At 35.3% G+C, this 24,840-nt stretch overlaps 1 long non-coding RNA gene across 1 annotated transcript in view; it reads right to left on the reverse strand.

Moving 5' to 3' along the window:
- Positions 1–39: 39 nt before the first annotated feature.
- The window catches only part of LOC141495340 (uncharacterized), a 52,135-nt gene continuing 27,334 nt past the window's right edge, over positions 40–24,840 (reverse strand). The window contains exons 7-8 of the long non-coding RNA XR_012470741.1: positions 3,596–3,678; positions 40–132 (exon numbers count right to left, since the gene is read on the reverse strand). This is a non-coding gene — a long non-coding RNA (uncharacterized LOC141495340). The remainder of the gene's footprint in view (positions 133–3,595; positions 3,679–24,840) is intronic.

A 24,840-nucleotide genomic window follows, 5' to 3' on the forward strand; every position in this document is an offset into this window, starting at 1 on the left:
CTTCGATATATTTGTTGTCGGACACAGTTGGAGAACTGACCTGAGCTTGTGTGCTTGCCTGGGCTTCCTCTAAAGTCATTAGTTTGGTGGATGAAGAGGATACCGTCAAGGACTTGGGCCTTGAAAGAGAACCTGCAAGTAGAAAGGGAAAATGAAACTTGTTAAAATAGAAAAGGAGGATGTGTCATGCTTTAAAAAATGTTCAGAATACCAACTTCAGTCAATAAACATTTAAGCCCCAACAGTAGACCAAACTGTGTTAGGTCCTGGATGATCCAAAGCAGAAAACACCTAAGTCCTTGGTCTCAAGGAGAGTATATTCTGGTTGAAGAGTAGAATGACTCATATACACAAATAATTAAAATTCTTGTTTGAAAAAAACAATTAGTGCTAATCAAGGGAAAGATAATCATTTCTAGTTGAAAGGGGGAAAAGGGGAAGGTGTGAATGAATAAAAGTAAAAGCATTTATTTTACTATATGTAGAACACTAAGCACTGGAGTAAGACCACACTGAAGTAGTTATCAGAAGAGCTTCTTAAAAGAGACTAAGGAAATCTATTTGGAGGGACTTGGGGGTGGAGTCAAAATGGCAGCAAAAAGATAGGAAGCTCCAAGAGCTTTTCCTTAAACAATCTTGAATGAAGACTCTAAACAGATCCTAAAGCAACAGAACCCACCAAAAAACCCCAGTGAACCAAACAGCTTTTCAGCGAGATATCTTGGAGGAACTTCAGGAAAAGGTTTATTTCATGGGTCAAAGGGAAGTGAGTGTAGCTCAATGGATGTGGGAGAACTGGGAAGGCAGCAAGAGGCTTTTAGCCAGAGCACTACTAAGGTCTTGGCACAGTTCCTCCCACAATAAAGGTCCCAACTCCAGCTCAGAGAGCAAAGTTTCAAGTCCTGGGAAACTGATCCTTTATTGGGCTGCCCTCCTGAGGATCTCAGAAAAGGAAAGAAGTGACAAAATGCCTACATCTGAAGCCTCTAAAAGGCTAATGAATTGGTCTAGACTGCAAAAGACCTCATGAAAAAGGAGCTCAAAAAGCATTTTAAAAATCAAAAAAGAGGGGCAGCTAGGTGGCACAATGGATAAAGCCCTGGCCTTGGAGTCAGGAGTACCTGGCTTCAAATCCGGTCTCAGACACTTAATAATTACTTAGCTGTATGGCCTTGGGCAAGCCACTTAACCCCGTTTGCCTTGGGAAAAAAACCTAAAAAAAAGAAAAAAGGAAGTTTAATACAGCTGAGTTTAAAATGTAATCACAGGAAGCAGGCTTATATGTAAGACTGTGGGAAACTAAGGCTATATATCCTCCAGGAATTGTCTGTTGCAAGTGTCTACAGATTTCCTTTCTGATGTCATCTTTCCTAGAGAGAAAGCTAAATGAGTAGCATTAGTTGAAGGTCAGAAAGTGTGGAAGCTTTGTGTCTATCAGAGGTAGGGTCATTGGGTTAATACACACACAGACACACAGACACACACACACACACACACACACACACACACGACTTTCTTGCCTATCTTTCTGTTTTATCATTTGTCTCAGGGATGGTGTGATGTGTTGCTAAATAGAGCTTCTTTTCTGCTGAGAAACTTAGTGTTGATTCTTTCTAAACCTATATAAATAAAGAGCCAAATCTTTCAACTACTTCCTTTTGTGTGGTCTGTTTCTTGTGTCAGAGAATGCAGAAAACTTGGTGGCAGGAAGAATCAGGAGACCTGGGAAGGAATCAGACTAAACACTGCCACATTTTAATTACATAACATAAAAAGTCACTTAAACACTCTCTGTAAAATGAGGGGACAGTCTTGATGACCCACAAAGTCTTTCCAGTTCTAAATCTGTTCCCATGAAGCTGCTTCAGAAGGAAAGATTATCAGCATCTGGGAAGACTGGGAAAAGCCAACTAAAAAAGGTTGAATTCAATTAAGGATTTGTGAAGGAAACAGTAGTTGGAAAAAGAACATTCAAGGAATAGGACTTAAACTTCTAAAAAGGGCATGTAGGTGAGAATATATATATGAGCGATAGCAAGCTGCTTCCTACAGTTGGACTACTAAACCCATGGCAAGAAGAACTGTCTAAGAAGACTAGAAGACAGATTATACAGAGGAGTTTGCTTAACCCTAGAAGGAAGGAAATAAACATTTATATAGTCTCCCATAATGCTAGATATTGTGTTATGAATAGATCCTAGAGGTAATGAGAATCATTGGAATTTAATGAATAAGTAATGCAATGATCAGAAATATGTATTGGGAAAATACTATGGCAACTATGTGGAAGAGAGAGTAAAGAAAGACCCAAGACATGAAGATTAATTAAAAGACTATCAGTGAGACCCTGATGGAAACTATGTAGAGGTGGACAAAAAGAGACCTGTGTGACATATTACATGGCAAAAGAAACTAAAAGATTTGGCAACTGATTTGATATATGAGTGAGTGAGAGTGAAGAACTGAAGATGATAGTGATGTGAACCTGGCTGACTGGAAGGATGATGGGTGCCCTCGATAGTAATAATGAAGTCTGGGCAGTGAGGTGCCACAGTGAATAGACCACTAGCCTTGGAGTCAGAGCAGGAGTTCAAATTCAGTCTCAGATACTTGCCACTTACTAGCTGTGTGACCCTGGGCAAGTCATTTAATTCTGCTTGCCTCACATCCAGGGCCATCTCCAGTTGTCCTGATCCATATCTGGCCACTGGCCCCAGATGACTATGGAGGAAAATATGAAGCTGATGACCTAGCACAGTACCTCCTCACTCAAAACAATTCCTGGCATCACTTCCCTGTGTCATGGTCTTCAAAAATGAAGCATAAGCATTATTAATGAAGGCTGGAGGGAAAAGAAATAATTTTATTTTGGACATAAGAAGTTGGTGATATTCGACTGGAAGCTGGAGGAAAAAAGATTGATTATAGAGTTCTGGGAATCAGTTATATAGAGATCGAAATTAAATCCATAAGAGCTAATAAGGTCACTAAGAGAGTACAGAGAAAAAAGAGGAGGGGTCACTCACAGTCAATGGACATGGTATGGTTGAAGATTCAGTAAAGAAGACTAAGAAAGAATGGTCAGATATGGGGGGAAGAGGATGATGTCAGAAGGATGTGAGATAAGAAAATGGGAGAAGTTCCTGATGAATAACCCTGACTTTTTTGCTGAAATATGAGATACAGCACCTGAGAGAATAAGGAGACACATAGGAGATTTGAGGACAAAAGAGAAAGTCTAGAACAGCTGCTGGAGTAAATGGAAGAGAAAATCACTTTATATCCAAGGAAGTAAATTGAATAATTACATAAATATTTTCTAGAAAATGAACAATATTTATGTAAAATTAAAGTGATAAAACATTTAAAAGGAGACATTTCAAAAAAATCTGTGTTTTCTTCAAAATGCTGAGGTCAAACAACAAAAAAATCAATTTAACCATAAAAAAGCTTATTTATAATCAAGTCCAGAAAAAATTACTTTTGGACAATTTTTTTAAAAGTGAGCTAGTCAAAAAAGTTAATGTTAGATATCACTAGGCCTATTATTTGGTATTTTAAACTATTACTTGGTATTTTAAACACAAGGCAAGACCTGTAATGTGGAGGGGGTAGTTGTTGGATGACATCATGAATTTTTATTAGCCGTTTTTCATCTGTTGCTGCAGAAACTGCATCCTGTAACACAAAGACAGAGATATAAATACATCACTGAATTTTGCTGAAAGGAATTATTAATTGAAGCTCTTCAGACCCAGTTCAATTTTCAGATTGGGTTTCTTTACCCTCATAATACTGAATTGGAAACATACAACATGTTAATAAAAAAAGATTTATACTTATATGATCACTGAAACTGATAAAAATACAATCATAAAGGCTAGATGAAAAATTTTGTGGGACATTAGGTTAGATACCGAAAAACAGAGACTAAAAAAACAAACAAAAAAATAAAACCTGCTGAAACATCAAGGATTGTGAATGGCAATGAACATTAGTGGAAAAATAAGGAAAACCTTCAGCTAAGCCTCAAGTTTGGCTCTAAAATCATTACTTGCATTTGACCAAACCAATTAGTTTGTCTTCTGTCTTTTAAACAACCTATAATAAAGTTTCCAACTTAAAAAGACTTACTTCCAAATCAGCAAGGACTTACTGAGAATTTCTCATACAGCTGGTAAGTGAGAAGAGGGTTTGGGAGTTCTCAAAAATACAGCTTACAAAGGGAACCAACAGAATGTATATCTTGAACATAAGGTTCTTTCATCAGGTTGGGAATATGTTCACATGAAACAAACCTCTTAAAAGAAATCCAACTCAAAAAAACCCAGAAAGAAAAGCCAAGAGAAAGAACATCTACCTCAGGATTTGTCTCCAGCAGGAGCTGTGGCTGAATTTGGGTGGGTGAGTCTGGGCCCAGAGGGAGGATCAGCCCCGATCAACCAGACTAGCAGCTGAATTGGAACTGGGACTCTGAGGGCCTGAGAGCAGGACCTGCTGGATCAGAGGTGGGGCTGGACCTCGGGGGCATGAGTCTGTGGGGGAGCAGAGGCGCTGGTGCTGGAGCTGTCCCCCTGGAGATCCCGAACAGGGCTGGGGGGAGAATTCTGGAGCAGGGGAGCAGCAGACACCATCCCTGGGCTCCTCTGGCCTGAGTCCCATTACAACTCAGACTTCTCCCCTAACAAACAAATGCAAACAAATGCAAACAAAAGAGAAATCCTGAAATTGAAAGAGTTTAATAAAAACTGAAAAAAATAAAATAATAAATAAGAATAAGCTCTGTTTGAAAAAGCAATAAATTTGGGCAGCTAGGTGGCGCAGTGGATAAAGCATCAGCCCTGGAGTCAGGAGTACCTGGGTTCAAATCCAGTCTCAGACACTTAATAATTACCTAGCTGTGTGGCCTTGGGCAAGCCACTTAACCCCATTTGCCTTGCAAAAAAAGCCCTTAAAAAAAGCAATAAATTATATAAGCCATTACTAAACTGATTTAAACAGAAAATTACTAGTAACAAAAATGAAAAGTGTAAATTCAGAACCAATGATGATGAAGCAAAAGAAATTATTGGCCAAATTATATGTCATTAAAACTGAAAATCTAAATGCAATGATTTTTTTTATAAAAATATGAAATGTTCAGATTAATAGAATGAGAATAGAGGATTAAAAAATACTAAATCTTAGAAAAAGAAACTACTAGTCATAAAAGAACTCACAAAGCAGGGACAGCAAATAAAAGCCAGGACTAGATGGTATTTACAATCAAATTCTACCAAATATTTAAAAAACAATTTGAATATTATAAAAGCTGTTAAAAATAAGGAAAAGAAAGTATCCTACTAAATTACTTCCACTATACATATATAAACTCGATACCTAAACAAGAAAGAGTTCAAAAAGGGAAAAACATCAAAGTAAAAACCATAGGTCAAACCATAGGTCACCATCCCCAACAAATCTTAATGTAAAAATGTTAAATAAAATATTAGCAAATAGAATACAGTAACATGTCATAAAGATTATATACTATAATCAGTCTAGATTTATGGCAAGATTGTATAGTTATATCAACAGGCGTAAAACTATGAGCATAATTGACCATACTATTAACAAGCAACAAAATCTATATGATTGCTTTACTAGATGCAGAAAAAGTTTGATAAGTTATAATGCATATTACCATTTAAAACACTAGAAAGACAAGAATAAATAAATTTCTTTAATTTAAACATTATGCATGGGTTTTACTTTTCTTTCTTTCTCAATAGGAATCAAGGGAATATGGGGTGAGGGGTGAGGGTGCAAGAAGATGGGAGAGAACAAAGTCAGACCTCCAAGAAAATAAAATTTAATTTAAAAAATGAAGTTCTTCGCAAAACTGTCTGACATTTTAAAAGAACAGAGTCTCTTTCATATTATCACAAAACATAAATATTTTTTAAAAAGGCACTTATGGGGTAGCTAGGTGGCACAGTAGATAGAGCACTAGCCCTGGAGTCCGACCTCAGACACTTAGTAATTACCTAGCTGTGTGGCCTTGGGCAAGCTATTTAACCCTATTACCTTGCAAAAACTTTAAAAAAAAGCCACTTCCAAGGAAAAACTTTAATGGAGAACTTTTCTTTTGTTTTGCAAAGTATAAAAGACTGTAACCTGTGAATTGATATTATTATTAATTAAAATAGCACCATCCACTAATACAATGATTTGATATCAACACTGTTTTTCTTTCCATGACAGCAAACCACTGAACATTTTGGTAATGCCATGAAAAAGAGAATTTTCCATAGTTGGACAGCTACATAATATTATGGGGACCCTAAAATTTTCCATCAGTTCCAAACTTTAGGTGCTTCTTTTAGTTTTAGAATCTCACAGCAATATATACACACAAAGATGAAATGTCACTATGACCAGATAAGATTCCCACCAAGAATGTAGGACTGGTTAAATATTAAGAAAACTATCAGTATAAATGACTACATTAATAACAAGAACAAGATAAACCATATGATTACATCAATTGATGCAGAAGAGGCTTTTGACAAAATACAATGAGCATTCTTATTAAAATGCTAGAAAACAAAGGAATCAATGGATTTATTCTTAAAAGGATAATTATTGGATTTATTATTAAATTATTAGATTTATTATTAAAATGATAAGCAGTATATAATTAAACCAAGAACAAGCATTATCTGAACTGGCATAGACTGGAAGCCTCCCTGATCACAGAGGTGAAGAAATGTTGTCTATTATTACCATTACTATTCTGTACAGTACTAGAAATGCTAGCAAAAAGAACAAGAAATTAAAAGAATAAAAATAAGTCAAAAGGGAAATAAAACTATCACTATTTGAAAATGATATGATGGTATATGAAGAGAACCATAGAGAATCAACTAAAATACTAATCAAAATAATTAACAACTTTAGCAAAAAAAATGTAGGATATAAGATAAACCAACATAAAGTATCAGTACTTCTACTACCAACAAAACACAGCAGGAAGAGATAGAAACAGAAATTCCATTTAAAATAACTGAAAATAGTACAAAATATTTGTGAGTCTACCTGCCAAAAAACACACAGGATATATGCAAACATAATTACAAGAAAGTCCCCCAAAATAAAGCCAAATCTAAACAAGTGGAAATATATTCGTTGCTTCAGGATAGAACCATCTAATATTAATAAAAATGATAATGTTACCTAAGTTAATTTATTATCAGTAGGAGTATTAGCATTAGTATTATCTGTAAAACTACCAAAAAACTATTTTATAGAGTTAGGTAAAAAAAGACAATCTATCTCGAAGAACAAAAGGTCAAGAATATCAAGGGAATCAAAGGAAAAAAGTGAAGGATGGTGGTCCAATAGTACCAGATTTCAAATTATGTCAAAAGCGTTAATCATCAAAATAATCTGGCACTGTATAAGAAATACAGTGGTAGATCTCTGGAATAGCATGGCTATAATATACAGAAGTAAATGACCCAAATAATCTAATATTTGATAAACCCAAAGATCTTGGTTTGGTGGCAAGAATTCATTATTCACTAAATATTACTGGGAAAACTGGAACACAGTCTGGCAGAAATTAGACCAACATCCTCTACCATATCCCAACAGAAGATTAAAATCAGTATGTGATCTAGCTATAAAAGGTATCACCATAAGCAAATTAGCAGGACATAGGAATAAGTGCCTGTCAGACATATTAATAAGGGAAGAATTAAATTAATTAAATTAATTAATTAAATTAATTTCACAAAAGATGAAAGTATCATGAGGTAAAAGGGATTTTAATCACCTTAAAATGGATTTAATTTTATAACAATTTTACATAAACAAAACAAATGCAGATAAAATTAGAAGGAAAACAGGTAATTGAAAAAAAATCACTCTTTTTTGTATATAAATCTCAATTTAAAAAAGCAAGTTTCTCCTACAAGGACCTCATTTTTCAAATAAATAGGGAAATGAGCCAAATTTATGAAAATAGGAACCATTCCCCAATTGATAGTCGGAGTATATGAACAGGCAGTTTTCAAGATAGGAAATCAAATATCTACAATCAAATTTTAAAAAATGCTTTGAATCACTATTGATTAGACAAATGCAAATCAAAACTTTTAAGATAACATTTTATGCCTATGAGATTGGCTAATGTGACAGAAAAAGAAAATGACAAGTGACAAACAGTTTTGGAAAAATAGGGAAAATAATGTACTGTTGCTAAAGTCGAAAACTGATCCAATCATTCTGGAGAGCAATTTGGATTTATACTGAATGGGTGATAAAATCGGGTATACCCTTTGGCACAGGAATACCACTACTAGGTCTGTATGTTGTAGAGATCAAAGAAAATAAACCCACATTATAAAAATATTTGTAACAGCTCTGTAAAGAATTAGAAGTTGAAGGATACTGAACAAATTGTGATATATGACTGTGATAGAATGTTACTGAGCTATAAGAAATGATGACATAGATGGTTTCAGGAAACCTTCAGAAAATGCCTTTGTGAATTAAGCAGAACCAGGAGAACAAGATTTAATTATTCTGAATAATACAATGATCTGCAATAACTTCTGAGGATTCATGATGAAAACTACTATACATTCAGAGGACTGAAGAACTCACAAATAGACTGAATCACATTTTTTAGCTTCTATATTCTTAGGGGAATTTTGGCAACATATACATATTAGTCTTTGTAAAGTTTGTTTTTCACCTACTTTACATGTTTAATGGGTATCACATAATTCTTGGTTTCCCAATGGATGAAAAAGGAGCTGGAGTAAGAAAATTTGTAATTAAAAGTTTAAACTTTTTAAAGCAATTTTTGAAGAGTTCCTTTTAACAAATCATTTTACTATTAACACTATCATATAGACCTGTGAATAATAGTTTTTGATAGCAAAAAATCAACACAACTTTCAAAATTAATACTACCCCTTATCAACTATCTTCTCATCTTTTAAATCAACCTCTGGAGTAAAGAGTATTAGAACTCATACATTACAATCACTCTTTTTAATGCAAGCTCAATTTAGAAGAACCTTATTGATAAAGCCTATATAAACAATAGGTTTAGATTTTTTAAACACATGAATTTCTAATACTTGACTTTGGTAAAGCCAAAATACTTCTTTCAATAGAGAGGCTTCATTATAAAGGAACTGTTATTAGTGACAGACAATATGAAAGGAAGAGAAACTAAAATATGTTTTTAAAAGGAAGTTATAATAGTGAGGTTGGGGGGTTTCTCTAACAATTACCGTCCTAGAGAAAAAGACAATGTTTACTACTCTTGTGATACAAAAAAATAAAAAGTAATGTGATATAAACAATATGTTAACTAAACTTTGATTCAAACTCTGAAATCAGTGTAGTATGGGAAAAATATAGCTGGACAATTATCTAGATAGTAGCATATTTGTTTCAGGTTTTATTTTTCCATTCTTTCTCTTGGAAATGTCATCATTTTTCATGAACTTAAATATAACTTCTATGAATTGACTTGTATTCATGTATATGTACATGTACATATAAAATGTGTGTGTATATAAGTATATATCTAGTCTGGGTCTCACCCTTGAATTTTGGTCCCACAAAACCATTCTCCTAATGGACATTTTAAATGAAATGTCCCAAAGGTATAATAAGTTCAGCAACTTCAAAACAGAATTGATCTCTCTCTCCCTTCCAAATCTTCCTCTTTATAAAACTTCACTATTTCTGTTGAAGGCACCATCAATAACACTAGCCACCTAGATTTCTAACTTAGGCATTATCTCTGACTCTTCACTCTCCTTCACCCCATACATTAAGTTAGTTGCTAAATCTTGCCATTTCTACTGTCACATGTATGATACATGACCCTTTTCCTTCACTGATGCAGATACTACCAAGATCACTTCATGACTAGGTTGTTGCACCAGGTTCTTAATTGGTTCATATGTCCTATGTCTCTTATACCTCCAGATCCTATACATTGCTAATAAAGTAATTTTTCATTAGTTCATAAGATCTGACAACATGATTTACTTATCACTCCAATGAAATGGTTTTCTCAAGACTCTAGGAAAAGAATAGTAATAATATTAATGATAGTAGTAGTAGTAGTTTCTTAAGGATACTAGCAGCAGGAATAATATAGTAGAATGAGCTCTATACAAGGTTACCAATGATCTCTAATTTGACAAATCCAATGGCCTTTGGTCTCTCAGTCCTCATTTGTTTGGAACTTTCTTCAATCCTTAACATCTCTCAATCATCTTCTTCTGCATGCTAGTTTCTTCTATCTAGGTTTTCTGGACACTAGTGTCTTCTGATTTCCCTCCTATCTGTCAATTCCTTCTTTGCCTCCTTTGCTGTATCTTCATCCAGGTCACACCTGCTAACCCCCACAGCACTGCTGGATCCTGTTCTCTTCTCCATCTATATGATTTCACTTTGGTGATCTCCACAACTGACACAAAATTAATTACCATCTCTATGCTGATGGTTCTCAAATCCATTTATCTAGACCTAACTACTCCATTGAACTCCTGTCTCCAACTGCCTACTAGGTGCCACAAATTTGCTATCTTGTAGATATTTTAAATTCAACATGCCCCAAACTTAACTGATCTATTTCCATCTAAACTTTCCCTCCTTCCAAATTTCTTTATTATTCAATGGTGATTGAGGGCACCTACCATTCCTCCCAGTTTTCCAAAGCTCACAATGTGTCATTCTCAGTTCTTCACTATCTTGCACCACAATCCCTTACCCCCAAGACTGTTGGTTTTATCTCTATACTATTTCTCTCTTCCATCTCCTCTTCTTCTCTGGCACTACTCTGGCACAGATTACCATCTCACTACCAATGGATCTTGAGACCATGAATCTGTACCCAATCCAGTTCACCCTCTGTTCACAGCTGTCAGTGATGTTAGTACTATGCTCATCTGACCATGTCCCTCCCTTACTATATTGTGTCTAGAATCAAACAGAGAATTCTCTGTTGACATTCAAAGACAATCATGACCTAACCCGCCTCCTGCCCATAGTCTTTGCTTCTGGGGCCTGGTCTCAATGCTATTACTTGAACAAGGCTCTCCATCTGTCTGCTCTAGGCATTTTCCCCTGGATGGCCTCTAAGACTAGAATGCATTCTCTTCTCTCACTTTACCATGGCTTTGCTTTTTTCTTTCAAGTTCCAGATAAAATCCCACCTTCTAAAAGAAATTCAGGTACTTCAAAGAATTCTCAGTTTTGCAGCTAATTATTATCTATCAATATAGATGAAAATGGATAATATATATAAGCTTCATAAGATCTTGGTAGATAAAGTGAATAATACTGCTGTGATTATAAAGCAAGTATAGAATTTTGGGAAAGCCCACATTACTCTTTGATTGTAAGGGATTACATATGCCTGTCTTCTGAATGTTTTACCTCCTTCACTGGAACTGCAGATTAAACAACCAATCAGAAAACATTTATTAAGTATCTAACTATTTTTCAGTCATAAGTTGAGAGACTGAGGATATAAAGACAAAAATGTAAAAATTCCTGCCCTCAAGGCAAGGAACTGAAGGAAACAACATATATACACACATGTAAGTAAATATAAAATATTCCAATGGTATTCTCTGGCTTACTGAGGAAGCTTTCAAATGCGTTGAGTTTTGAAGAAAACTATGGGCAGAGGGTTGGCATAATGGGCAGACTTCCTGGCCTGGAATCAAGAAGACTCAGCTTCCCAAATTCAAATCTGGTCTAAGTGAATTAATAGTTTTGTGACAGTGAGTTACTTAACCCTTTAAACTCAGTTTCCTCATCTATAAAATGAACTGAGGAAGAATATGGAAAATGGTGCCATTATAATTTGCCAAGAAAACCCCAATTGAGATTACAAAGACTGAAACAAATGAAAAATGCAACAAAACATTCCTTCTACATGAAATACTAATTTCTTTCAGATACTAGTGCCCCCATCCCCAAAACACTTTCTGCGTGTATCTGTATCTATTCTATATAGATTTATATGTATACATTAACATATATAAATATATGAAAAAAATCTAAGCTCCTACCTACTAGGCATTCTTTGTACTTATACTCCCAGTGCCTAGACACAGTAGAGTGTAAACAGTAGGTTTTTAATAAAAACTTGTTGATTTACTAATAAAGGAAGGAGAGGGGAAAGGAGATGAGGAGAGTGATGAAAGAAGATCTGAGGACTAAAGAAGGGAAGAATAGAGGTAAGGAAGGAGAGAGAATAAAGGTGTTGGGAAAGAGAAAGGGTACAGGAGTACAGAGATTGAAGGGGGAGAGGAAGAAAAGAGAAAGGAGAGGAAGGAAGATGATTAAAGGAAGAGAGGGAGGGAATAATGAAGAAAAGCAAGAATGAAGGGAGGGAGGGATTATAATACTTGCTTTTGCATCTACTTTCCATTAAAATACTTAATTCAGTCAAATATATTTCCAAAAAAAGTTAAACAAGCAGTCCTATGTTTGCAAATTCCTTCACAGCAAGCTGCTTACACTTAGAGTACACAATGTTCTTAATGCTTTAAACACTGCTCTTCCACTACCACCCACAAAAGAACAAACAACAAGCAGCAAGGCATGTCAATCAATATACTGGTTAAGGCCACAACCAAAAAAGTACAGTCAACTCCAAATACACTGCTTTGCCTATTCAAAGATAAGAGATTACTTCTATGAGGTGCAGATGTCTTATTTTGAGCAACAGAAAAGAATTCACTTATTTGAGTATTTGAATAACAACAACAAAAAAAACAAACAGGTGGATCTAATGCTTATTAAAAACATTTTCAATAATCTGATCTGAAAAAATTACAAAAGAAATTCTTCTGGGGGCAGCTAGGTGGCACAGTGAATAAAGCACCAGCCCTGGAGTCAGGAGGACCTGAGTTCAAATGTGACCTCAGACACTTAATAATTACCTAGCTGTGTGGCCTTGGGCAAGTCACTTCACCACACTGCCTTGCAAAAAAAAGTTATTCTTCTGTGTTCCTGTTCGTGGACTACTGAAGCAGTTGTGAAACAGCAACAGGAGATTCAGAGATGGCCTTGGAATCAGGAAAATTTAGATTCTGGTCCCTACTGCTATATAGAGAGACTGTGTGACATTGGGCTAGTTGTTTAACCTCTCAATCCTCTAGGCTGCTCTAAAATAAGAAAGTACAAACTCTCATTGGAAGAGAAAGTCTGGAAATTCAATATATACAATGAAATCACAGGTGCAATAACTAAAATTATCCTCACTGAGGAAATAGGCATCACTGAGAAAATTATATAACATTTCTTAGAGTAGCACTATAGGCAGCAGCCCTCCCAGCACTTTCTGCCTTTTCACAATGAAAATATTATAAGTTGCTGCTTGATAAAGATTTCTGTCCCTTGAAAAATAGCTGGAGAAATTATAAAGAAACAATTCTCCTGGGTCAGGAATTCCCAAGGTTTCACTGTCACATACTTGAAAGTATATTTAGGGGGGTGGCTAGGTGGTGTAGTGGATAAAGCACTGGCCCTGGAGTCAGCAGTACCTGGGTTCAAATCCAGTGTTAGACACTTAATAATTACCTAGTTGTGTGGCCTTGGGCAAGCCACTTAACCCGATTTTCCTTGCAAAAAAAAGTATAGTTAGGCTTTTACTAATTGAGGCTTCTATTTAAGTCCTTTTGACTTTCAAACTAAGATAAATGAATTGCCTTAAAATACAAAGAACAAGATTTGTCATAAATGCCATATTAAGGGGTCATTCCTATTTAATATGTAGTTAAAATATGAATAAATGGCTACCTAACAGCTAACATTTATGAAGCAGTAAGCTTGTGCCGTCAAAAGCAAAATTAGAACATATTCTTGAAGATCTGAGACCAAAAGAGGAGGCAACATACAAGTTATTAAGTACAAACAAGATATGAAGAGAATATAATATACTAGGGGTAACTTCAGAAAGAAGAGAGAAATTGAAGTGAAATGCTTACAGAATATGGGGCTTTGGATATTTCCTTCACATATGAAGGAAAAAAAAGAAAAACAGAGAATCTAGAAGTCAGAGGAGGAAGAACATAGACTATTCCAGATATTGCAAATGATCAATGAAAAAAGACTTTCAAAATACAAATAATAACATGAAAACATACTTCAATAGTAGGAGAAATGAAAATATAAATAACTAAGCTCCTTCTCATACCCAGGAAATAAGAATACATGACAAATATATTCAATGATGGAAAGGGCTATAGGAAGATGGATATACTGATGAGAAAGCTGTTAAGTAGACCAAAAGTTCTAGACTGGGCAAGAAAAAGGAGGATACTGCCCATGCCCACTAGCCCTGGAATCTTACTATTAAATATATGTGCCAAAGAAGTCAAAGACAGAAACAAAGTTTATATACATACCTATACTCAAAATAGACATAATTGCAAAGCAACTGTGCATCAATTGGAGGATGGTTGAAAAATTTAAATAGAATATTACTGTGAAATAAGGCATTATAAACATGAGAAATTCAAAGAAACATGAAACTTTTTAAAATAGTATTCATACTTTTTGTTCTAAAATATATCCCTCCTTACCCCTTCCAAGAAAAACCAACATAAGAGAAGATTTTTAAAGAACTAGAGCAGAACAAAATTATATGAAACCAATAATGTACACAATAGCCACAATAATGTAAATGAAAAGATCATTAAAAGCAAGTTGATTTCAAAACAAATGAAAAAAACATTACAGAGAAGAGTTATCTAAATCCACCTAGTTCTTTAAGAGTAGGCAGCTAGGAAGAGATAGAGAACATCACTAAAATCAAACTAGATGAGTTCGATTACATTAAATTAAAAAGCTTTCACACAGACAAAACCATTGTAACCAAGATCAAAAGACAGTCATTGGGCTCACTGTTAGATAAAGGCTTAGTCCTAGCTCCTATTGCTATTAAACACCTAATTATTTCTGTCTACACAGATTGAACTCCATGAAAAAAAAATCCAATTGTTCAGATGCAACACATTCTTAGGAGAAATTAATAATAGAGTAACACCTACAAATGTGTTTGAGTTTATTGACCAGATAATGTGATAGAGGACTGATAATGTAACTATTTTCTAATTAATTTCCTAATTTTATAACAACGTTTTAAAATATATGTATTTTGTGATACCAATATGGTAAAACACCACACATTTTATACTGTTATTAGTCAAAGGGAACTTCCAACCAGAATGGTTAATTTGCTCTATTTCAAGAATTCACTATAACAATGAAAACTGTTCACTTTTTTCTTTATGGCCATTATCACCCCTGATGAATATTTATTAAATTAATAATAGTTAGCATTATCCCAGTGCTTTACAAATGTTACCTCATTATATCACAATCCCAGGAATTGGTGCTATTATTGTTCCCATCTGATAGGTGAGGAAACTGAGAGAGGCAGAGGTTAAGGAGTTAGCCCAGTATAAGCGTGTTATTAGTGTTTGCAGATAAATTTGAAATCAGTTCTTCCTGCATTAAGGTCAGGGGCTCAAAATTGAGCATACAAAAAAATATTTCAGAATTCTTTTCTAGGGAACATTTTTTTGAAAAGTGTTTGAAATGCTAACTTTGAAAAGTATAGAGCCATGAAGGTTCATAGAGGTTTATTTAGTCCTCATTCCTTATTTTAAAGATAAGGAAAACTGAACTGAAAGGGTTTCACTTGGGACATGTCTAATTGGAAAGCTGGTTAGTGATGCTGCTGATACTTCTATACTACACATACTGCCTACAAGATACATTCCCATTAGTTAATATCCCTAATGTTGGACATTTTTTAGTCATGTCTAACTCTCCATCCTATTTGGAGTTTTCTTGGTTTTGCCATTTCTTTTTCTAGTTCCTCCTTATAGATGAGGATCTGAGGCAAACAGAGTGAAGTGATTTGCCCAGGGTCACATACCAAAAGCTCAGTATTCTATCCACTGCATCATTTAGCTGCCCAACAACCTTAAAGGGTGTGGCTTGTTTCCTTTCAACCAATGTTGAAGCCTGGGGATTTACAATTTTCTGTATCAAAAGTACAAGTGGAGAAGGGACATGGGAAATCTGGGACACTGTTGCACTGTTGGTAGAGCTGTGAACTCATCCAACCCTTCTGGAGAGCTATTTGGAAATATGCCCAAAGGGCAACAAAAATGTGCATACCCTTTGACCCAGCAATACCACTCCTGGGTCTATACCCTGAAGAGATGAGGAAAAAGGGTAAAAACATTACTTGTACAAAAATATTTATAGCAGCCCTGTTTGTGGTGGCAAAGAATTGGAAATCCAGTAAATGTCCTTCAATTGGGGAATGGCTTAGCAAACTGTGGTATATGTATGTCATGGAACACTACTGTTCTATTAGAAATTAGGAGGGCCAGGATTTCAGGGAAACCTGGAGGGATTTGCATGAACTGATGCTTAGTGAGATGAGCAGAACCAGAAAAACACTGTACACCCTAACGGCAACATGGGAGGGATGTTCAACCTTGAAGGACTTGCTCATTCCATCAGTGCAACAATTGGGAACAATTTTGGGCTGTCTGCAAAGGACAGTACCATCTGTATCCAGATAAGGAGCTGTGGAGTTTGAACGAAGTACAAGGACTATTCCCTTTAATTTGGGGAAAAAAAAAAATAGATATCTTATTGTCTGATCTTGTTACCCCTGAGAATTCTGTTCTCTTTAAGGATATGATTTCTCTCTCATCACACCCAAATTGGATCAAGGTAAAACATGGAAACAAAGTAAAGACTGATGGAGTGCTATCTGTGGGGTGGGGGTGGGGGAGGGAAGCAAGATTGGGGGAAAATTGTAAAACTCAAATAATATCTTTAATAAAAAAATTAAAATAGCATCATGACCATCATTATTATTACTAGGTCCTAGAAATTCTTGGTGCTATATTAACATCATCTTCACCCATAAATATTGCAGTATGTTAGTATTGCTAATAGAACAAATATATTAATATACACCATAAAAACAAAAGAAAGGATTAAAAGGAAAAAACTATTCCCAGGCAATATTTACAGATGTTTCCTCAGATGTGCTCATAATTGGGCTGCTATGTAGCAGATGTTACTGCTGAAAGATTGGAAACCACATCCATTCGTGATTCCCTCTCTTGACAGACTCTGGGGAAGAATAGAAAAGGCTTCCAAGAATCTGATTCATCATGAAATTCTGAATTGCACATATTCTTTCAGTGTGGAATTACTTTCATATGTTTATTTATGGCATTCTTGCTTCAATTTGGAGATGTATACTTGAGGATCTATTGCAAACTTATGAGCACTGAAAAGTTTACTTTACATAATTAAATATTTGCCTGCTTTGTAAAAGAGCCTCCATGAATAACATTCTTAAATAATGTATCTTGAAAAATGTAGGTTCTCATTAAGCATTTACTAAATGCTTATACTTCTAAGCAGAAACAGAAGAAACAGATTTGTTTTCAATTTTTCTCTGTATCTCTGACAGCTAATGTATGGCTTAATAAATACTAGTTTTAAATGAAAGAAAATGAAGTTAGTCTGATCTGACCTGTTTTTGAGGAGCCCATGTTGATCCTTTGTAAATACTGCTTTCTCTCCTAAATATTTATTAATCATCTTTAGTAAAATAGTTCTTAGAATTTTTTCAGGATTCAAACACATAAACTACAGCTTAAGAATTCACCTTCCATTTTGTGCATATTTCCTTTTTCTAGTTCTGTGACATGTGCCTTATTCTCTATTTTTCAAAGATAATTGATAGTGACTCAGTGTACACTTTTACCAGACCTTTCATTACCATGCATGGGATAGAGCTCATGTGGGACTGTGACTTGGGACTTAGTTTTCACTATCTCCCCATTTTGGGAGGTGTCAATTTTCCATTACCTTTTTTTAAGTTGCTGATCTATTCCAAAACTTGTTTTAATTAGTAAAATAGCAGAAAAGAATGAATTGAAAAAACTCTATTGTTCATCTTCATCCATCCACCCAGCACTAATCCATTCCCTTCTTTGATCTTCATCCTTTCCTTAATTAAAAAAACAAAATAAAATCAAGTTGTTGTCCTTAGCATTCCTCCAGAGGAATAGCTCATTTTAAACTTTAGCACTTTTTACACAATTTGAATAGGATGATGCTACTTTAAGGAAGGTGGTCATCTTTTGTTCTAACTTGTTTCTGCTAGCTCAGTCAAAAGTTTGTATACCAAACAGAAGCCTTATTGTATCTATGAACAAGAAACTGTGTTAGCAGTATGAACAACAGATCATATGAAATAGACCTGAGGTTTTTACTGGAAAATAAGCCATGAACAAGAAACTGTGTTAGCACTATGAACAACAGATCATATGAAATAGACCTGAGGTTTTTACTGGAAAATAAGCCACTCCACTCCAATATGTACAAAACACAGTGCTCAACACTGTAAATATAAAAATAAAAATTTATACACAGATGAAGAATGAAAAACAAGAATAGATAGGGATGAAGGTAAAGGAGAGGTTGCGTAAAGTATATTAAGAAAAGAAGGAAAAATGGTACAAAATGAATACTTTTTCAGTGTAGTCCAAGCCATGTCAGTAAAAGCCTTGCCTGGCAAGGCAACAGCAGGCCTATGGCGTGACTAAGTGGATGGCAGAAGCTCCCAGGGCTCTCAGCCCACAGACTAAATAAGGAGGATAGAAGGAAATTAAAGGAGACCCTTTCCTGGCACTGGAAAAATGGTATGTTGCTCATAGGCAGTTCCAGATTGAAATCCTAGGGTAAACAATAAAGAAAAATCATAAGAATTCAATAAGGTTAAACTGTTACATTCATAAATGGTAAGAAGGTAGTTTTAGCTTCTAAGAAATATATCTTTATCAGGACAGTTAGAAATGTAAATGGAGGGCACAGGTGTGAGTAGACTATGATAGGATGCTATCCAGAAAAAATATAGGGGTGAGAAAAGGGATTCATTGAGCAAAAGATGGGTGAAATATTGGGGTAAATTATATCTCATGGAATGGAAGAGTAACAGACAACACTAGAACCTTATCAGAAGTGGCTCAAAGAGGAAATAACATACACTCTCAACAGGGTATACAAATCTGTCTTATGTACAGAAAAGTTGGAGGAATAGTGTATGGGGGGATGTTGGAAGGAGAATGAAGCTAATAAGGAAATGCAGATTGCAGCAGGTAGAAGTCAGAAACCAAATTCTTTTGAGGAGGAACAGAATGAAAGGAGAGAAAAATAAAGATGAAGAGGAAAAAGCAGTATAAAGGGAAATATAGTATTAGTAATCATGGCTATGACTGTGAGCAGGATGAATTCATCCACAAAACAGAAGCAGATAGTGAATCAAAAACCAGAATCCTACAATCTGTTGTTTACAAGAAAATCACTTGAAGTAGAGAGACAACACACAGAGTAAAGGTGAGGGGCTGGAGCAGGAGCTATTATGTTTTTGCACAAGTTAAAAAAAAACAAAAAGCAGGATTATCCCTCATGATTTCAGAACAAAGTAAAAGCAAAAAATTGATCTAAATAATAGAGATAAGCAGAGAAACTACATTTTGCTAAAAGGATCAAAAACAAATAAATAATCAATACTAAACAAATATGAACCAGATCATTTGACATCCAAATTCTTTTCTTAAGGAAAAGTTAAATGAGTTACAGGAGGATATATAGAGTAAAAATACACTAATGGGGGATTATCAACTTTCTCCTCTAGGGAACTAAGTAGATTTAACCAAAAAAAAAAAACCCAAGAAGTTAGAGGTGAAGAGAATTTTAGAAAAGTTAAAATATGAAAGACCTCTGAAGAATGAATGGGAAAATGTATTGTTCTAAGTGATACAATTTACCTACACAAAAATTGACCATGCATTAGAGCATAAAATCTGAGTTAAATGCATAAAAGTAAAATATTGAGCCCATCTTTTTAATATCATAATGGAACAAAAATTATATTCAATAAAGAGACAGGAAAACAGGCTAAAAATTAATTGAAACAGTCTAATTCTTACAATTAAGTCAGTCAAGAGAGAAATAGACACAATCAATAATTTCATCAAAGAAAATGACAACAATGTGAGATGCCATACAAAAATGTATGTGATACAACCAAAGTAGTTAAATTAGAGGAAAATTTATATTGCTAAATGCTTATATCAATAAATTAGAGAAAGAGCAAATCAATGAATTGAGATGGCAATAAAAACGATAGAAAGAGAGCAAATTAAAAATCCCTAATTTAGAAATCCTGAAAATCAAAGGGGAGATAACAAAAATTGAAATTAAGGAAATCTTTGAACTAATAAATAGAACTAGGAGCTGGTTTTATTTTTAAAAAATCAAGTAGGTAAACCATTGATTACTTTGATTTTTTTTAAAGAAGAAAACCAAATTATTAGTATCAGAAATGAAAAGGGTGAATGCACCACCAAATGAAGATGAAATTAAAGCAAACATTAGAAGCTACTTTGCCAAATTATATGCCAATAAATTGAAAAACCTAAGTGAAATGTATAAATAATTAGAAAAATTAAAATTGCAACAATTAATAGAAGAAATAAAATGTTTAAATATACCTATCTTAGAAAAAGAAACTGAACAAGCCATCATTGCGCTCCCTGAGAAAAAAATTCCCAGGACCAGGTGGAATCACAAATGAATTCTATCAAATAAAGAACAATTAATTTCAATGCTATATAAAGTATTTGGGAAAATAGTCAAAGAAGTCTGACAAATTCTACCACAAATATGGTTGAGATACCAGGACAAGCAAGAACAGAAAGAAAACTACAGATTAATTTCTCTAATGAATATTGATGCAAGAATTTTAAATACAATACAAGGAAAGTGTGTCAATATATCACAAAGATCATGCACTATGCAATTTACACCAAAAATGAAAACTTGGTTCAATATTAGAAATAACTATCAGTATAATTGAGCATATCAATAACAAAAACAACAAAAATCCTATGATTATGTCAGCAGATTCATAAAGACTGATAAAATATAATATTGATTCCTTATAAAAATATTAAAATATAAGTACTATCTATCTAAAACCATCAGTAAGCATTATCTATAATTGAGATAAGCTTCCTAGTAAATCAGGATTGTGAAGCAAGGATGTCCATTATCACCACTATTATTAAATATTGTATTAGAGATGCTAGTTATAGCAATAAGAGAAGAAAAAGAAATGGAAGGATTTAGAATGGGCAAAGAAACACTCACTCTTTGCAGGTGGCATGATGATGAATTTGGAGAACCCTGGAGAATAACCTAAAATTAACTAAAAACTATTAATAATATTAGCGAAGCTTCGCGATATTTTTACACAAAGTCCAACAGCAAAAGATAGAAAAATAATTTCCAAGTAAAAACTGAAGACAACATAAAACACTTAGGAGTTTGAACTAGAAAGACAAATCTAGGAACTACACTAACTGTGCTGACTGATATACTACAAATTCATTATCTTTTCCCAATTGCATCCACAGTAAGACAAGGTAATTCTTTCACACCTCTCTCTCTCAATATCCAATTCACCACAATAGCTTTTACAAATCTTTTAATCCTTCCTCAAACTTCCTAAAGCTCTCTCTCTATTCCCTACTATTAGTTTAACAACACTGATATTGCTTCATTTTCCACTGAGGGGGGACTTTCCACTAAAAGCTCCCTCTTTTCTCCTCTTTATTTCACATCATTCAGATACCTTCTGCCTCTATATCCTTTTTCATGCCTTTCCCATTAAAAGTTGACCTTCCTCGGTAAGGGCGGCACTAGAGATAGAGCACCAACCCAGAGTCAGGAGGACCTGAGTTCAAATCCAAGCTCAGACTTACTTAGCTGTGTGACCTTGGACAAGTCATTTAACCCCACTGCCTAGCAAAAATTTAAAAAAAAGAATTATCTTCCTCCTGGCCAAGGCAATTGCTATATGTCCAAGTACTTCCATTCTATCCCATCTCTCCCAGCAAACTGCATCCTTTCTTATCTTCAGTTTCTCTGCTTCCCTACTTCTCACAACCCCTCACTCCTCTTCGAAAAACACTCACACCTGGGAGTCTTGGAGCCAAGATGTTGGAGTAAGCAGTGTTGTCCTACAACCCTCCTTATTTCCCTTCAAACAGCCATAAAAGTGTTTCTGAACAAGTCCTGGAACACTAGACTTAGCAAAGGGATGGGAAGAAACAATCTTCTAGCCCAGAAAACTTAGAAGAACCATAAGGGGACAAAGAGAGTGCAGTACAGGATAGGAAACATCCTAGAGAGCCACATCAGCAAACCAGTGAGAGATCCCAAGCTGCAGCCCAGCGGGCTCTGAATGATGTGAAATTGTCCCCTCAGGACAAGCAGGGAGCCAGGCGACTTCAGATCTAAGGACTACCACTTGCTTCAGCACAGCTCTAGGCAAATAGGGATCCTCCAGTGGCCAGACCACCATATGCTTCAGTATAACCCCAGGGAAACACTAAATCACCCCCCCCACCCGGGCCTCAGCTCACACCAGACACCACCATGAAGATCTCAATTAAGCATCAATCAGGTAAGCTGAGAGACCCCTAAAGACACCAGAGGCAACCCACCCCAACATCTCAGTGCAGCACCAGCCAAAAGGGTCCTGAATGGACCTCAGGGACATATCAGCACAATATAAGGTAAACGGCAGGACCTGTAGTCACTGGTACAAGAAATGTGTGACAGTGCCCATTCCATCCTGAGAGCAGAGTTCAAATTTAAAAGAAAGGAAAAAGACACCGACCTCCAACCCCAGAAAAAAAAAAAGGATAAACATCCTCCAAATAAAACAAAAAAAAGAAAATGAGAAAAGAAAGTTACTTGTTGGCTGGCTGGTTCTTGTCCTTTGTTATCAAAGAAGACCAAAACGACATCACTATGTTTGAGACAAATTACAGCATGTTTGACTGTGACTGATCAGATCAAAATGAGCTCAGAATGCTCTACTACAGGTCGGACACAAATAGTCCACATCAACACTGGGAGGTCCTGTGCCAGTGTCTCCCATATTGTACAATCGATTCTAAGGTTCTTAAGAGAGATCTTCAGGGTGTCCTCTCCAAAGAATAGACTTTTTGACAAATGAATGTCTGGCATTCTAATATTATGCCTAGTCTCTGCAGTTGCCCTTTCTATAGTAATGCTGTAATACTAGGTAGTTTGGCTTGAGAACAGACCTCAGTGTCTGTATCTTCTCCTGTTAGGTGATCTTCAGAATCTTCCTGAGACAATTTAAATGAAAGTGATTCAGTTTCCTCACATGGTGCTGGTAGACTGTCCAGTTTCACAGGCATATAACAATGAGATCAGCACAACAGCTCTGTAGACCTTCAGTTTGGTAGTCACTCTAACACCTCTTCTCTCCCACACTTTTTTGGAGCCTCCTAAATATTAAGCCAATCCTGGCAGTGTGTCTGTGTCAGCCTCATGGTCAATGTGTACCTAACTCTGGAAAGAACACTGCCAAGGTAAGTGAACTTGTCCACAGTACTCAAAACTGCTCCATATGCTGTAATCCATTGGTTCCACATATGGTCTAAGTATTGGCTAATGGAGCACCTGGGTTTTCTTGGTGTTAATTGTTAGACCAGAGAATCCATCCATACTTTGTTCTGGTGACAGGGAAAACCAAGATACAAACAATGTCAAAACACCCATGGGAAAAACCCCAAAAGAAAAACAGGAAGCGGTCTCAAGACCAGAAAGAACTCATAAAGAGCTCAAAAAGAAGTTAAAATCATATAAAAGTGGTAAAAGAGAAATTATTTTAAAAAATAACTGTTTAAAAAATAGAGTTGGCCGAATGGCAAAGGAGATACATAAATCTGAGAAAAACAACTCTTTAAAATTTGAGAGTAAAATTAGCCTAATGAAAACAGAAAGTCATCAAACAAATTCAGAAGAATGAAAAACTGGAAGAAAATGTGTTAAATACCTCCTGGGGGAAAAACCCTCACTTAATTCATCTATTCTTCCTAGCTATCCTTACTTATCTCTCCCCCCTTTAGTGGTAAAATCCCATGAGGTCATCTATGTAAAACCTTCCACTTCCTTTCTTCTCACTCTTATTAACTCTCAGGAATAGGGTGCCTGACATTGTTCAAGTGAAACTGCTTTATCAAAAATTAGTCATCTCAACTGTTAAATTTAATGGCCTTTTCTCCATCATCTTTCTTGATCAATCTGGAGGCTTAGACACTATTAATCAATATCTTTTCTCTCTAAAATTTCATGACCCTATTTTTGTCTCTCCTATTATCTGACTGGTCCTTCTCAATCTTCTTTGCTATATCTTCAATCAAGTCAAACCTACTAATAGTAGACACTCAACATGGTTCTGTCTTGGTTCTCAACTTCTTTTATGATTTCATTGGAAGATGCCATCTGCTCCATGGATTTAATTATGAGCTCTTTGTTGATCATTTCTAAACCTAATTATGCAGCCCAAACCTCTCTCCTAAACTGCAGATATGCATCTCTAATTGCCTATCCAGTGGGCATCTTAAAATCAACATGTCCCAAACTGAAATCATTCTTTCTTTCCCCTCCAAACTATCCTCGTTTCCGAATTTCCCTTACTGCTGTTGAGGATACCACCATCCTCACAGTCACTTAGGCTCACAACCTAGGTATCATTCTCAATTCTTCAATTTGATATTCAAGTTGTTTCCCAAATCTATTGATTTTACCTTTACAGTTTATGGTGTTCCTTTCTATCCCCTGAAATTGCCATAACCCTGGTACTAGTCCTTATTTCTTCAT

This window comes from Macrotis lagotis, chromosome 8 (genome assembly GCF_037893015.1).
Source record: "Macrotis lagotis isolate mMagLag1 chromosome 8, bilby.v1.9.chrom.fasta, whole genome shotgun sequence".
NCBI classification, from domain to species: Eukaryota; Metazoa; Chordata; class Mammalia; order Peramelemorphia; family Peramelidae; genus Macrotis; species Macrotis lagotis.